The 14,810-nt window shown below is 43.1% G+C and overlaps 1 protein-coding gene across 1 annotated transcript in view; it reads right to left on the reverse strand.

The window, feature by feature from the left end:
- NAPRT (nicotinate phosphoribosyltransferase) overlaps positions 1–14,810 on the reverse strand; it is a 1,644,161-nt gene that overhangs the window by 1,034,709 nt on the left and 594,642 nt on the right. The gene's annotated exons all lie outside the window — the stretch shown is intronic.

Consider the following 14,810-nt stretch of genomic DNA (forward strand, 5'->3'; position numbering starts at 1 on the left):
TCTTAACTGTCACTGTTTGTTGTTTAGTTATTCCTTCCACATGAATCAATGCTGTATACACTGCTAGCACATGTTGCTCAGGGGGGCTATATCTCACCTGCGCTCCAGTCAGAGATTTGGACCAAAATCCCAAGGGTCTCTTTTTTCCAGTGTCATCCTTCTGCCACAGCCCCCAAGACATAACATTATTGATAACTGTTACTTCAAGGAAAAAAGGTTGCTGTTGATCAACTGGGCCCAGCCCCGTGCTCTGCTGTAGGGCCTTTTTTGCTTCTTCAAAAGCTGTTTGCTGCTTGGGACCTCACTGAAAGTCACATTTTTTCCTTGTTACATAGTGAATGGGTCGCAAAATCACTCCGAGGTGAGGTACAAATGCTCTCCAAAAGCCCATTGCTCCCAAGAAGGCCTGTGCCTGCTGCTTCGTTTTTTGGGACTGCAATTTTCTGAATACTCTCTAGTGCTGCTGCAGGAATTTCCCTTTTCGCTCCATTCCAAACCATACCAAGGAATTTTACTGATGTCGTTTGTTGTGTTTTATTCTCATTTATAGCCCACCCTCTGTTCTGAAGGTGCTGAATTACAGTTTTTAGTGTGATATCCACATAATTTTTCTCCAGTAATCATTATGTCATCAATATAATGGAAAATAGTCACTTTGTCCAGCTGTAACTTGGCTAGGTCTCTAGCCACTAGTCCATGACACGGGGTAGGGCTGTGCAGATATCCCTGTGGTAACACTTGGAAGGAATACTTTTATTTTATTTATTTTATTTTTATTTTATTTTACATTTGTTGACCGGGCTAGTCTAACTGGATGCATGTCCATTTTCAGTAGAGGCCCGGGGAGATAAGCTCCTAGACAGGACAATGAAATTGACACAATAACAACTAAGGAAACATGAAACAAACAAAATAAATCCTATTTACAGTACCTATTACAGGGTTATCACAGTAAAATTAACAGTACAGAATACAGGCATAACATAGCATGCTAGTACAATCAAGATATTCTACAGATAGATAGTATAATGGTTAATAAGGAAGGACTTGCAGTTAATGAGTAGACGGGGAGACACAAACTAGTCAGGCTAAGTACAGGGGCATAACTAGTGTGTTTTGAGGAACACTTTCAATTTGTTTTTGAAGCAGGATAAGTGAGGGAAGTGTGGAGAGTTCATTGGGGAGGAGATTCCAGGCTTTTCCAACAATATTAGAAAAAAGGGAGTTTCCAGCCTTGTTGTTTGGTTTAGTGGTATGTACTAGAAGTCCCTGAGAAGAACTTAAGGATTCCAGGTTTTTATAGGGAGTGATGAGCGTGGAAAGAATAGAAGTTTTGGAAGGTTTGTAAAGAGTGTTGTGGGCTATAGTTAGTTGATGGAATTTAATCAGATTTTGTAGTTCAAGCCATCCCAGCTGCTTTAAATTAATGCAGTGATGGGTTCTAAATGGGTTGCCTGTAGCAAATCTGGCAATGTTATTGTAGGACATTTCCAATTTGCTAAGATTATTTTTAGATAGGTTAGTAAAAATAGGTGAGGCATAAAGTAGAGAAGAGATTAGATGAGTGTGTGCTATTGTGGTTCTAGCTGAAGGTAGGAGGAAGGATTTTATCCTATAGAGAGAGCCTAGCTTTTTGTTGACAGTTTTTATAGTATTGTTAATATGGATATCAAAGTTCAGATTGTTGTCAATGGTGACACCTAATAGTTTGGTGGTTGGTTCAGGAGATATAATAGTTTTATTGGTAGAGTTAACTGAGAAATCCAGAGGGGGGGACTTCTTAGTAGGAGAGAAAAGGAGGAGTTTTTGGGGTTTAGGAGAAGGCATCTATGTGTGAACCATTGCTCAACTGTGTTAAATGCTTGTTGGGTAAGAGAGAGAAGTTCAGAAGAGGAGGGGGCTGAGTATATCAGTGTAGAGTCATCTGCATATTGTATGCATATAGCTTGGGGGATGGCAAGGTGAAGGTCATTAATGAATATGGAAAAAAGTAGTGGTCCTAGGATGGTCCCTCGAGGGACATCAAGGTTGACGGGCAGGTGAGTAGAGAGAGACTTGTGCCATAGTACGGCCTGTTGTCTTTTATCAAGATAGGACTGGAACCACTTTATAGAGGATGTATCTAGTGACAGGGATTTTAGTATTCTGATGAGAATTTGGTGATTTACCACGTCAAAAGCTTTAGACAGGTCAATAAATAGTGCTGAAGAGAGTTTGTTTAGATTGCGGTTTTTGTTGATACAATCTGTGAAGGAAAGAAGGGCAGTAGTAGTGCTATGTGATGGTCTGAAACCATGCTGACAGTTGGCTAGTAAGTTATTTTGTGTAAGATGGTCAAGTAATTGTCTGTGAATGCATTTCTCCATGATCTTTGCCAAAGGTGAGAGGAGGGTAATGGGGCGGTAGTTGGAGAGTTCAGTGGATTGTCCTCCTTTATGGAGGGGGATAATATGGGAAATTTTCCATAAACTGGGGATATAACTTTCGGTAATAGCTCTATCGATCAGGATAGAAATGGGATAAGCAATAGCTTTGGCGGATTGTTCTAGGAATTCTGCAGGTAGTTGGTCTGCTGAGGGTGAGCATGGTTTCAGTTTCTGTAGAAGGGTTAGAATATATGTTGTTGGGACACGTTGAAAATGAAAAGTAGGGGGTGAGGTTGATTCATAGGAAGTTAGAGTGAAGTTGTTTGGTGATAGTTGACTAGCTAGTGTTTGTATAGCATCAGTAAAAAAGGTATTAAAAGCATTAGCTGTATTCATTGTTTTTTGTGTTCAATATTTTGAGGGTTTGGAGTAGGGGATTGCCCTGGATGGAGCAGATGGTTAATACTAGACCAAAATTTCTGTGGCTTGTTGGGATTGCAGGTAGTAGTTTCTTTTGTCAGATATTATAGCTTTCTTAGTTTCATTTCTTAGTTGTCTAAATGCTAGTTGGTCTGTAGGGTTTCTTGTTTTCCTCCATTTTGCCCAAAGTTTGTTTCTAAGATTTATTTTATGTTTGGTTTCTTTTGAGAGCCATGGAGCATGTTTGGTTTTAATTCTAATTAGTCTGGTTGGGGCATGGTGGTTGAGGATGTCAAGGAAGTTGGAGTTAAAGTAACTAATGGCTTCATCTAAAGGGAGGTCTTGTAAGGGGGACCAGTTACACGCTCTTAGTTCCATCTGGAAAAGTTCAGAGTTAAAGTACTTTTTAGACCTGATGTTTTTGACAGATGCTGGAGTGGGAAGGTTGACTTTATGTCTGATGCTATAGGTAAGAGAGTGGTCACTTAAATCATCAGGGAGGGTTCCTGAGTCATACATGTGAGGATGATGGTTTATGAGAATCCAGTCTAATAAGCTTGATTTCTTGTTAGATTTATTTATCCTGGTAGGGGAGGTAATGGTTTGGGAATACCCATATAGGTTAATATGGTTTGTGGGGTGGCTGCTGCAGTAGCAGGTCCAGTCAATATTTGTGTCGCCTAGGATAATGGTTTCTTGAGGCAGGTTTTGGGAGAGCCAGCAAAGTATGTTTTCCATGGTGGCAGTATTGTTACCAGGAGGTAGATATATACAGATAATATACATGGATTTGGAATTGTTAAGAAGAAGTTTGGATATAAGAATTTCTGCATTGGAGTCTAAAGGTGGTTTACAGTTATGAGTGGTTAATTGTAAGCTAGATTTACATAGGATAGCAACCCCTCCACCTTTCTTGGATATTCGGTCTAGTCTCGGATATTAAATCCAGGTGGGATGATTTCATTGTCTTTGGTTACAGGTTTTAACCAAGTTTCTGTTAAGCAAAGAATATCAAAGGAATAGATTTCAGTTAGAGCTTGGAGTTGAGTTACTTTATTGTTTATACTACGTATATTAAGATGAGCAATTAAAAGGGAGTTTGATGGTTTAGCGAGGGCTTGAGTAGGTGATTCTTTGAGGTTGAGGAGAGAGAGATAGGAGTTGTTGGAGGGCCTGGGTTAGGGTGGATGTCACCATCCTTTAAAGAGAGTAGTAGATTTAGATAGTTTGGGTTGGGGAATCTGTTGTATAGAGATAGACATTTTTTGGGGTTTAGATACTGCCTCCCCTCCTAGGTAAAAGCAAATTGGGCTCTGCTTTCTTCTGCTATCGGAATGGAGAAGAAGGCATTTGCTAAGTCCAAAACTGCACGATATGGTCCAGCAGATGAAGACAATCTTTCCACGATCGTAACGATGTCTGGAACAGCTGCCGCTAAGGGTGGGGCCACCTTGTTCAGACTTCGATAATCTACAGTCATCCGCCATGATCCATCAGGTTTCTTTACTGGCCAGGTTTCTTTACTGGCCATACTGGACTGTTGAATGGACTCACTGTTGGCTCAAGTATGCCAACCCGAAGCAGTTCTTGGATCATCTCAGTGATCTCAGCGTGCCCACCTGGGATACAATATTGTTTGATGTTTACTATTGTTTTAAGTGTGGGAATATAAAGCGGTTCCCACTTAGCACTGCCTCGGACTACAGCCTTAACTGCGTTAACTGAACAATGCCACACTCCAAACCTAAATGGCCCTACAGTGGTTTCCAAAGTTCTACCCTTTAACACATCTATTCCAAAAATGTGCTCAGGTACTGGAGCTATTACTGCTTCAATGAAAATAGGAATACCATCCCCAAAAGCTATCTTAACCTTGGTTTTAGTACCTAGTGTTTTTGCCCCTCCATAACCATAAATTTCTACATATTGTCAACAAAATTTATGGGGGTTGCCTGCAAAAATGGTTATTTCTGATCCTTTGTCTACCAGAGCCATCACATGTTGTGGCCCTCCCCTCCAAAAAATGATAAGGGGTACGTAAGGGCGTCGGTCCCTGGGTGTAATTGCTCTTACTGTACCCCTAGCTACTGGGGATCCACCTACTAGTCAATTTGTTTTTTCAACCGGGGTTCTCCATTCCTTTTCTCCCCAATCTCTCTCATCACTAAATTCCCCCTTTTGCCACTGTGCTAGCTCATCAGTAGGGATGTCAGGATATAATTGATTCCACCCTACTTTCCCTTCAGTGGTACTTCTGGTTGGACTTTTTGTAGGGGTTTGCTTTTTGCCTGCAGAGCCTGAACCTTTTTCTTTTTGTTTTTGCTTCCATTTTTTATATAATTCCTCAGTAGCTATCCCATCTATTTCCGCAACTTCTACCCCCCACCTTAATAGATCCAAAAACATTTGCTTTCTTGTAACTTTTTTACCAGATTTATCTTTTGACTTTTCTGCATTTGCTTTCCTAGCTCTTCTCTGTTCTCTCTCTTCCACCAATTCTGCCATTTGATTTAGAGTGACTATTACATCCCATATCTGCTGACCCACGCAGCCCGCTAAGGCAGCCATTAGCTGCCCTTTCCACCACTGCGGTGAATTTTTAATCAACTTACTCCTCATATTGCTGGTCATTATTTGTGCATCTGGTCCCTTTGGGAGCACTACTGCCCCATTTTTTAATTCCAGTGAATAAATGGCAGTCAACATAGCCATTTCTCTTAACTGCTACATTGCCTCTGCTATCGTTTTCCAAGGCTTATGTTCCTCAGCTACTGCTGTAGCATCAGGCCAAGTAGCTTGGAAAGCTGTGGCTAACCATGCCACCAGTGTACTCACCTGGGGATCATCATGATTAATATTATTTACTAACTGTTTTAACCGTGGGTGAAACACCAAGCATGCACATTGGTGCATTTTTTCGGCATTTAGAGTCAATGCTTCTCCCCCTGTATCCCAAACATGAAGAAACCATGCTAAAACAGTTTCCCCTGGCTTTTGCTTATAGATTTGGATTATATTTAATAATTCAGCTTGAGTATAACTCCGCACCTCAACCCATTGTTGTGCCCCCCCCCCCCCATATACAGTCCCTTTTTCTCAATAACTGGGCATGCCTCCACTGATGGGGAATTTACTATTTCAAAATCACTATCGCCCTCATCAGTTGAGGGGAGATCACCTTCCCACTTCTCGGGGTCAAGCTCTGCCTTACACAGCAAAGCACGAACCCAAGGCCTTGAGGGCGGGTGACGTCTTCTTCCATTCCGCTGCCTATGCTGTTGAATTACTCGAGTAGCTAAAGTCACCAAATTACATTTTCAGTGTTCAGCTTCCTCTCCTGCTTTGACAAGTGCCATATCTGCCTTTTTTAAGGCATCTCTATCCATTCTGTGTGTATGAGCATGTTCTTTACATTGCTCTTCTAACTCTAAAACTTTTTTTTTAGTTTCTCTACATCTCTGTCTAATTTCTGAATTGTCTCAAAGAACAGCCATCCGGCTGCTACCACCACTTCCTTCACCTTTTCCCCCTTATAATCCAATTTTAGTTCCGATAAAGCTTTAGCTAGACTATCGGGGTCTGAGTTAGGCCTTTCTTGCAAACGTTTTGGGGAAAAAGGAGGCAAAACTTGACTTAGCACCTTAGCAAGAAGATCCCATTTCCCAAACAGTGCTGGCATTATAGTACCAATGCCCACCTTATTTGGGGTGCTTGACCCAACATCCTTTTTGCCTATGCCTATATGTTTTAAAGGAAAAAACATTGGTTGTTGTGACATTTCCACTATAAACATCAGACCCTGCTCGCTGCGCCACTGTTAAGGCAGAGTCCAGGTTAGGAAGCCTTTAAAAATTCAGTTGGTCGCAATTAGGTATGAGCAGTCACCCTTCAAAGGATAAACACCACAAATTTTAGTCATTAAGCTATAAATAAAATTTAAGTCACAAGCACTCAAGACTGAGGAATAAAATTCATTATATGAAATAAATAAATGTAAGAATTTTCTCTACAAGTACATATGTGACAGAGCTATCCACTTGGAAGTGGTAACATTGGCTCAAGGTGATGCTATTTGTTGATGTGACACCCCCAACCTGATATACTAAATGGAAAAAAGATGGTTGGTGTGGATGCAAATTCTGATGAAGACCGTAAAAGGCTTGTACAAAAACTGGGAAGACAGAATAAAAAAGACAAAAGATTGTTAAAAAATGCCTAATATTATCTCATCTAGAATCTATCTCTGCCTGATTAAAGATATATTGTACCCTTATTGTTTCTGTCTTTTCAGTCCAAAATGAGATTTCAGGGGCCTTACAGGCCATAAATAGTAGCCTAAGCTCTGTCTCCACAGGTACCTCCCGCAAGAAAAGTAGTACCTCCTGCAGCTTTTCTGTACTTCTGACACTTTTAACAGTCAATCCCTCCATTTACAGATCCCCAAACAGGATTTCCCGTGGCTTTAATTTGAATTTCAGAAGGTGCACTATGTGTTTTCCTGTGACATACTTTCAAGGGAAAGTGTTATAGCCTATTGTCCAAATATAACATCATCATCTTGTGATCTAGCCAGAATATTCAAGAAGTAGACTGGAATAGTTCAAACAGTCATGAATCTAGAAGTAGTTCCATTTCATTTTCAAGCTACAGCACATTTTCACAATAACAAATGCATTTATATACCATTTTACAAATGTTTCACATATTACATTTTTGGTAAAATGGCAAATACAATTAGGTTTGCCACCTTTTAACAAGGCCAAAGTGGGACACAGGGGTGTGGCCACATCCCCACCATGACATCACCAGAGATGTTGAAGGAAACACAGTACAGTAGTTATGGGTACAACATTGTGAAGTTATTACAGCATATCAAAAACTCACAGACCATTTAAATGAAGTGAAGCATTACTGCAAAAACAGATTACTCAGTTGTAATCCATTAACTGGGAAAACGACTCATGTACCAATACACTCGTCCAATGTTTCCTGGAATTCATTAATTCCAATGCCCTGGACCAGCTCGTTCTTACCCCCACAAGAGGTAGCAATATCCTTGACCTGGTCATTACTAACATGGGTGACCATTGCTCTACACCAATAGTCAACTCCTCCCTAGTTAGATCCGACCACAAACTAATCACCTTGGGAATCCACACCCCACCCTCCCCTGCAAAGGTAACCACCATGAAAAACTTCTCCAAAGCTAACTTTGGGATCCTAAAAACAGAGGTGGCTAACTTCACGGTACCCATGCAAAAGCAGAATAGTTGCATGACCACCGAATCATACACCAGTGCATTGTATGAACATGTACACAAATGCATGGATCTTGCCATACCCAATAGAACTAAGACGCTCTCCTCCAAACAAAGGAAGCCAATCTGGTGGTTCCCTTCCATAAACAAATTTTACAACAGAAGGAAGAAACTGATGTGGAATAAGGTGAAATCCCTAGACTGGAAAAACTCCCTTATCAGCCTCAACAAATACTCTAAAGTTAGCTATGAAAACAGACCTGTAGCAGATAGTAAAGACAACCACAAGGCCTTCTATAGTTATGTAAAGAATCTCCACGGCAATACCCCAGATTTGCTATGAGCTACTGCACAGTGGTACCTCCTATACTGAGCCAACAGATATTGCTAATATACTGGGCGACAGACTCAGTGCCAACTTTACCCCTCTATCCCCCCCAAAGGACCAATCACAATACCAGCAGACTGACAGGCACCCAGTCTTACTGCTGCACAGGTTAAAAAAGCACTGTTCAAGGCCAAGAATACAGCTTCTATGGGACCTGACAATATTCCTGGCTGTGTTCTACATGAACTACAGAGTGAACTGCCACCACACCTGTGTGCCCTGTTCAATCACAGCCTCACCTCAGGCTTTGTCCCTACCGAATGGCGCACTGCTACAGTCATCCCTCTCCACAAAGGAGGAGTGACTACAGACCATGGGAACTATCACCCCATTGGCCTGATGAGTCTGATATGCAAAGCTATGGAATGCATCATCATGGACCTAATAAACAAGGCTATAGGGAATCTCCAAACTCTGGATCCCACACAATTTGGTTTTGTGAAGGGTAGATCATGCCTGCTCAAACTGGTCGACTTCTTTGAGTCAGTCACCAGAGCTGTGGATGAAGGCAAGGTGGTTCATACAGCCTACCTTGATCTGGCCAAAGCCTTTGATACCATTCCCCACTCAGGAATCATAAAAAAAACTCACTAAGCTAGGTGTCAATCCCTATATCATTAGGTGGGTTGCAAACTGGCTCACAGGTAGAACCCACAGTGTGGAAGTAGCTAACTCCAAGTCAGACTGCTGACCAGTCACGAGTGGAGTCCCACAGGGTTCGGTCCTGGGTTCTCTCCTGTTTGGTATCTACTTCTCTGAAGTCCAGGCCAACACGAAGGGTCTCTGATTGACAAAGTTCAGAGATGATTGCAAGTTGGGAGCTATTATTAACTCCCCAAGTAATGTTGACATCCTGCAGAACCACGACCTTAAGCTCAATGCCAAAAAATGTGTGGTCATCTCCTTTGGGAAAAACTCCGGTCCCATGAATTACCACATCAATGGTAATCCACTGAACACAGAAGGCGTTATAAGAGACCTGGGAACAAAGGTTGACACAGCAGCCTCTCTTTTGACCACCACATTGCCACTGTGGACAAAAATTCCTTCCGTGTAGCACATCTCATTACTAAGGGTTTTGCATCCAGGAAGAAAGAGGTCATTGTCTAAATCTACTCTATTAGGCCAATCATCGAGTACAATGCCCCATTTAGCATGTACCTCACTAGACACCTGAAACAACTGTAGAGATTGCAAAAGTACCTCACAAAGACAACCCTAGGCCTTAAACACTTGTCCTATATGGACAGACTCAAAAAACTTCAACTATTCTCTGTCTCATATTGCCTACTTAGAGGCAATCTCTGCTTGACTTACAAAGCCATGTCTGACCCAGCTCTGTTAGAAATGCTACATCTAAAGAAATGTCAATCCCTCTGCACCACATGCTCCAGAGACCTCAACCTCATTACCACAATCAACAGAACATGCCGGAGGGACAGGTTCATAACCTAGAGACTGCCGATGCTATGGAACAGACTTCCCATACATGTCAAACAGAGCACCTCACTGGCCCTCTTCAAGAGAAATCTTGATGAGTGGATGGGAAACAGAAAATTCTGGTCCCTCAAGGTCTGTGCTCCTTTCCCACTTTGTCATCAGGTAACTGGATTTTGCTTTAAGAATAGCAGTGTTATGTTGTTCCTCATGCCATGCAATATTGTTTCTTCCACCGTGGGTCACTAGAAATTCCTTCTTGCAGTACCTGCAGAATGTTTTTACATCACCGCATTTCTCGATCCAGTCGAATTCCATTTTCCATACATCCTGCCCTTTTCACAGTCTCTTGTTGGTGGTTGACTGTGATGAAGCTGCTGCTCTCTTCATTCTTGAATCTGTACTTACCTGATATGCAACAACTTTAGCAAAACTGTGTTAGTTGGTGCAGTAACATATTGGTACATGAAACAACTGGCAAGAAACATTGGCACAGGAAATAATTGGTTTGAAAAGACTGGCACCTGATTACAATCATAAAAACATTGGCATATGAAACATGAAGCAGTTTTAAATTTTTTCTTTTATATAGATTCACTGAAGACCTGAGGAAGAACTGGCCTTAGATCTAGATGACTGTCACTGTTAAATGACATCCCGATGACCCCATGTACAAAAATGGGAAAAAGGGGTTGTAGATGGATAGACAGAAACACTGGCACTGGAAAGAACTGGCTACAAACACTGGCACTGGAGAAAACTGGCTGCAAATGCTGGCACTGGAAAGAACTGGCTAGAAACGCTGGCATTTGAAAGAACTGGCTAGAAACGCTGGCATTTGAAAGAACTGGTTTGAAAAACATTAGCACCTGAAAACTGTCAAAACATTGGCATATGAAAGACCTGAGGAATGAAGCAGAAGAGAATTAACATTGCAAACCATTTAAAAAGGTAAAGTAGTAAATGACATAATGTAGGAGGGCATTCTGGCCACTAAAAACTTGACATTAACACAGCCTGTAGAAAACCAGATGCATTATTTTTACTACCGAACATGCCCCAGCACCCACCCCTCCAGAAAATAAAGTTAAACACATTTTCACTGTACTAAAAAGCTACTCTAAAATCAATTAGAATGCACAGCAGACACCATACATCTGATTTACCTTTGCAGGGCCGGCCTTGGCCGAAATGGTGCCCTAGGCGAAGTAGTGCACTGGCAGCCCTTAAGCCCCACCCACACCACACATGAAACACCCCTATCTGAGCCACACCCACTGGGTCATTCCCCAAGAAAGCCACTCCAGTCATTTCCTTAAGTTATTTAAATGCTTAGGAAAAAAAAAAATACCTTGTAATGTAGTTAAACTGCAGCTACCTTTGCATATGTATTTTCTACTTGAAATACCAGGGCCAGATCATGGTCAAGTAGAGTCCTAGAAAGGGTAATAGATCGTCACCCCAGAACAACCCCCAGCAGCAGCCTCCTCCTCAGCCATTCCAGTGTTCCACTATTTGGTTACCCCACCAGTTGCCATGCATACTGTTCTATTTGCCTCTACAATTATTACAGATATTTAAATAAAATAGCACAAACACAGACAGCCATTTGCTAAACAAACATTACAGTCTCACAATGAAAACAGACTTACCCCGGGATTCATGAAGCTTGCGCCAGTAGGTGGAATAACACCAAATATGGCCGCCGAGCGATTCAGGTACGATCCAATTCCACATGCACTACCGGTGTATGCCATAACTGCGCAGCCCACAGCATAGGTATGCTAATCACCCCATGCGCAGTGTCGCACCATGCAAATGAAGGCAGATAGCGATTCATGAAGTGGTGCAGGCATAGCGTAAGCCCACGGAAATGTAAACCAAAAAACACGGTTTACATTTTCCCAAACAGAACATGGGAGCTATGGAAGCGGACCAGACTCATGTATGACAAAGTTAACATATGCCAATGGCTAAATACACAGCCAATGGCATAAGAAAAGATGCACAACACCTAAAAAACAACATTTAATGTCATGTCCACAGTAATACACAGTACAACCGCAGGGCATAAAGAGATTATATAAAAATGTCATAAAATCACAATGTAATACAAATCAGGTTTACACCATAATACGCAATGGTAGGCATGGAACACCACAACCAAGGTGCAAGGGTTGCTAAGGGCCTGCGACAGTATTCGGCGCTGTAACTATGAATTAGCAGTCAATGCCATGCAAATGAGGCAGGTAATACTGAATTGCAAACGTCCCGCCGGATGAAGGTTGTACCATACGGCGCAGCGCTATAACACAGAGGAGTGGCTCAGAGGAGATACATGACATCAGCAGAGGGGTGTGCCACCGTAGCAGTAAGCACATTGGAGCAATGCAAATCTGGCCTAGCCATTGCTAAGCAAAGCTACAGGACAGGGGTGGGGAGGAAGGTATAGACTCGTTTAGCTGAGAGCACACATGGTGCCCGAAAGCGCATGTGTACGAGGATGAAAACGTGCCCGAAACTCGGTAAGCGGATGCACGCGCCGCAAACAATAGCACAAACAGGAAGGTCAGGGGAAGAAAACAAGGAAATGCCGAAGTAGGGTAATTGGAGTACTAATGAGCAATTAACACCAATCACCTCACGGCAGCCAATCGACAGCGGCTGACAAGTCTGCTCGCAGAAACCTGCAAAACAGGATAGGGGAGGCATTGGAATGCAAAGAAAGGAGGGGAAGCATTGGATTGCAAAGATAGGAGATCTGTAATAGCAGAGCAAAGAAAACCGACAATAGACTGGCAATAGCACACATTACGCAAGAAAAGCCTGGTCTAGGAAACTACAAATGAAAGCAGGCTGCTGGATGCATGCCAGAAAATGGTAGGTGGAATGTGCAGAAATGTAAAGGGAAGGTCAAGAGGTAATCCACGGCAGCCAAATGTAATTCAACACCAAAGGCACCACAATAGTAGTTCCGGTAGTAAAACACATAAGATACCCTGTAGCTACAATCATACATACACACCCTATGACATCATCTGTGTTCACAACACAATAGTATAAAGTGTGAAAGCACCCTACACACACCTGTGTATTCCCAAACACTGCACCATAGGTGTAAACACACGGGGAACTTTTAAAATGTACATGTTGGGAGCTGCCATAGCTGTGATTCATCAGCATGTGTTAGAGACTGATGGTGTTGTGGAGGCTCCAGAGGGGGAGAAGAGTGTTCACACCAAGGGTAATCTACCAGGGGCTACATGATCTGGAGATAGTAGAGCATTACAGGGTGGACAGGGACATCTTACAGCAAATAGTGGAGCTGTGCCGGCCACGCCTGAGAACCAGAAACAACAGAGGGGAACCCATCCCAGTGGACATGAAGGTATGTGTAAGCTTGCGAATACTAGCCACAGGTACCTTTCAAAGGCCAACTGGAGATATAATGGGGATCTCACAGGCATCGGCATCCAGGGTACTACACCAGTTCCTGGATGCCATTTTACCACATGCCAATGAGCATATATACTTCCCCCGAACTCAGGAGGAGTTGGCCAGCAATATGCGTCACTTCCACTGTGTGGCACAGTACCCGGAGGTACTGGGCGTGATAGACTGCACGCACATACAAATCAAGTCACCACCCGGTGAGCATGGTAGGCGCTATATAAATTGCAAGGGATTCCACTCCATCAACTGCCAGGTCGTGTGCAATGCCCAGGGCATTATCATGGATGTGTGTGCTGGCAGCCCTGGAAGCTACCATGACTCCCATATCTGGCATATGCCTCACAGCTGTATCAGGTATTTGTCAGGGGGGACATCCCACATGGCCACCTTGTGGGGGATGCTGGCTATGCACTGGAGCCATGGATGATAACTCCCATCAGAAATGCACACACACCTATGCAAGAACGCCATAATGAGGCACACACACAAACCAGAATCATCACAGAGCGTGTGTTCAGGATGCTGAAATCACGGTTCCGGTGCTTGGACACATCTGGTGGAGCCTTGCAGTACTCTCCAGGCACGTGTGCCCACATCATCATAGTATGTGCCATGCTACATAATATGATCCTGCAGAAACAGCTGCAGCAGGGACAAAATGGTGAAGGCCCTCATAGCCCACCGCAATTGCCAAGGCCATCACAGGCACAGAGGGATTCAGACCATGAACACACTGTGCCAGCCCCAGTAGGCAGACGGAGGCATGCCCAATATGCCTACGCCTTGGCAAAGAGGGAACGTATAGCACATGCTCTGACAGTGTAGGCCCCTACAGACTGACACACCTCTCCACCTGCACACACAGTACAATGGATGGCACACAAACACGACCACCTGTAAATTGTAATGTATAGGTGGCCCACTGTGTGAATCCTACACAGGCAGCCCTCAAACACTGTACACACAACAGCTATTGGAACACAGAATGTCAACACCTGAACAGTACATGCGCCTATCAGCATATGATGGTGCTGTGTGTATAGGTTCTCAGGTACATCGGAAGGTACACGGCCGATTGTCAGAGGCCATACACCAAACGGGGCAAACAGTGTCTGCTGTCGCCACAACATCGAGTAACCAACTGTCGCTTAGTGGAGCAGAGGCAATCGCGGGAGCACATGTATGTAAGCACTGTTCTGCACACACTCATCACAGAGTCCCTGCTGCATTAAGGGGCTCCACATAATAAAATCACGGATATTGTGTCAAGGCATGGGTTGTACCCATGACAGGTATTCGTCACCCCCAGCATGCCCCACCTACGGTCGTTTGAAGGTGTAGCACAGTATCGTGTGTGGCTCACTGTGATATACATACCCAATGCCGGAGCACATCTAGTAAACATCACATGGACACACCATTAACTGGACTCATCAATATGTAAACTAACTGAGTTACCCATGTGAGTGCAGTATGGAGTAACAGCCG

Source organism: Protopterus annectens, chromosome 3.part1, assembly GCF_019279795.1.
Source record: "Protopterus annectens isolate FY-2018-M chromosome 3.part1, PAN1.0, whole genome shotgun sequence".
In the NCBI taxonomy this organism is placed as follows: Eukaryota; Metazoa; Chordata; order Ceratodontiformes; family Protopteridae; genus Protopterus; species Protopterus annectens.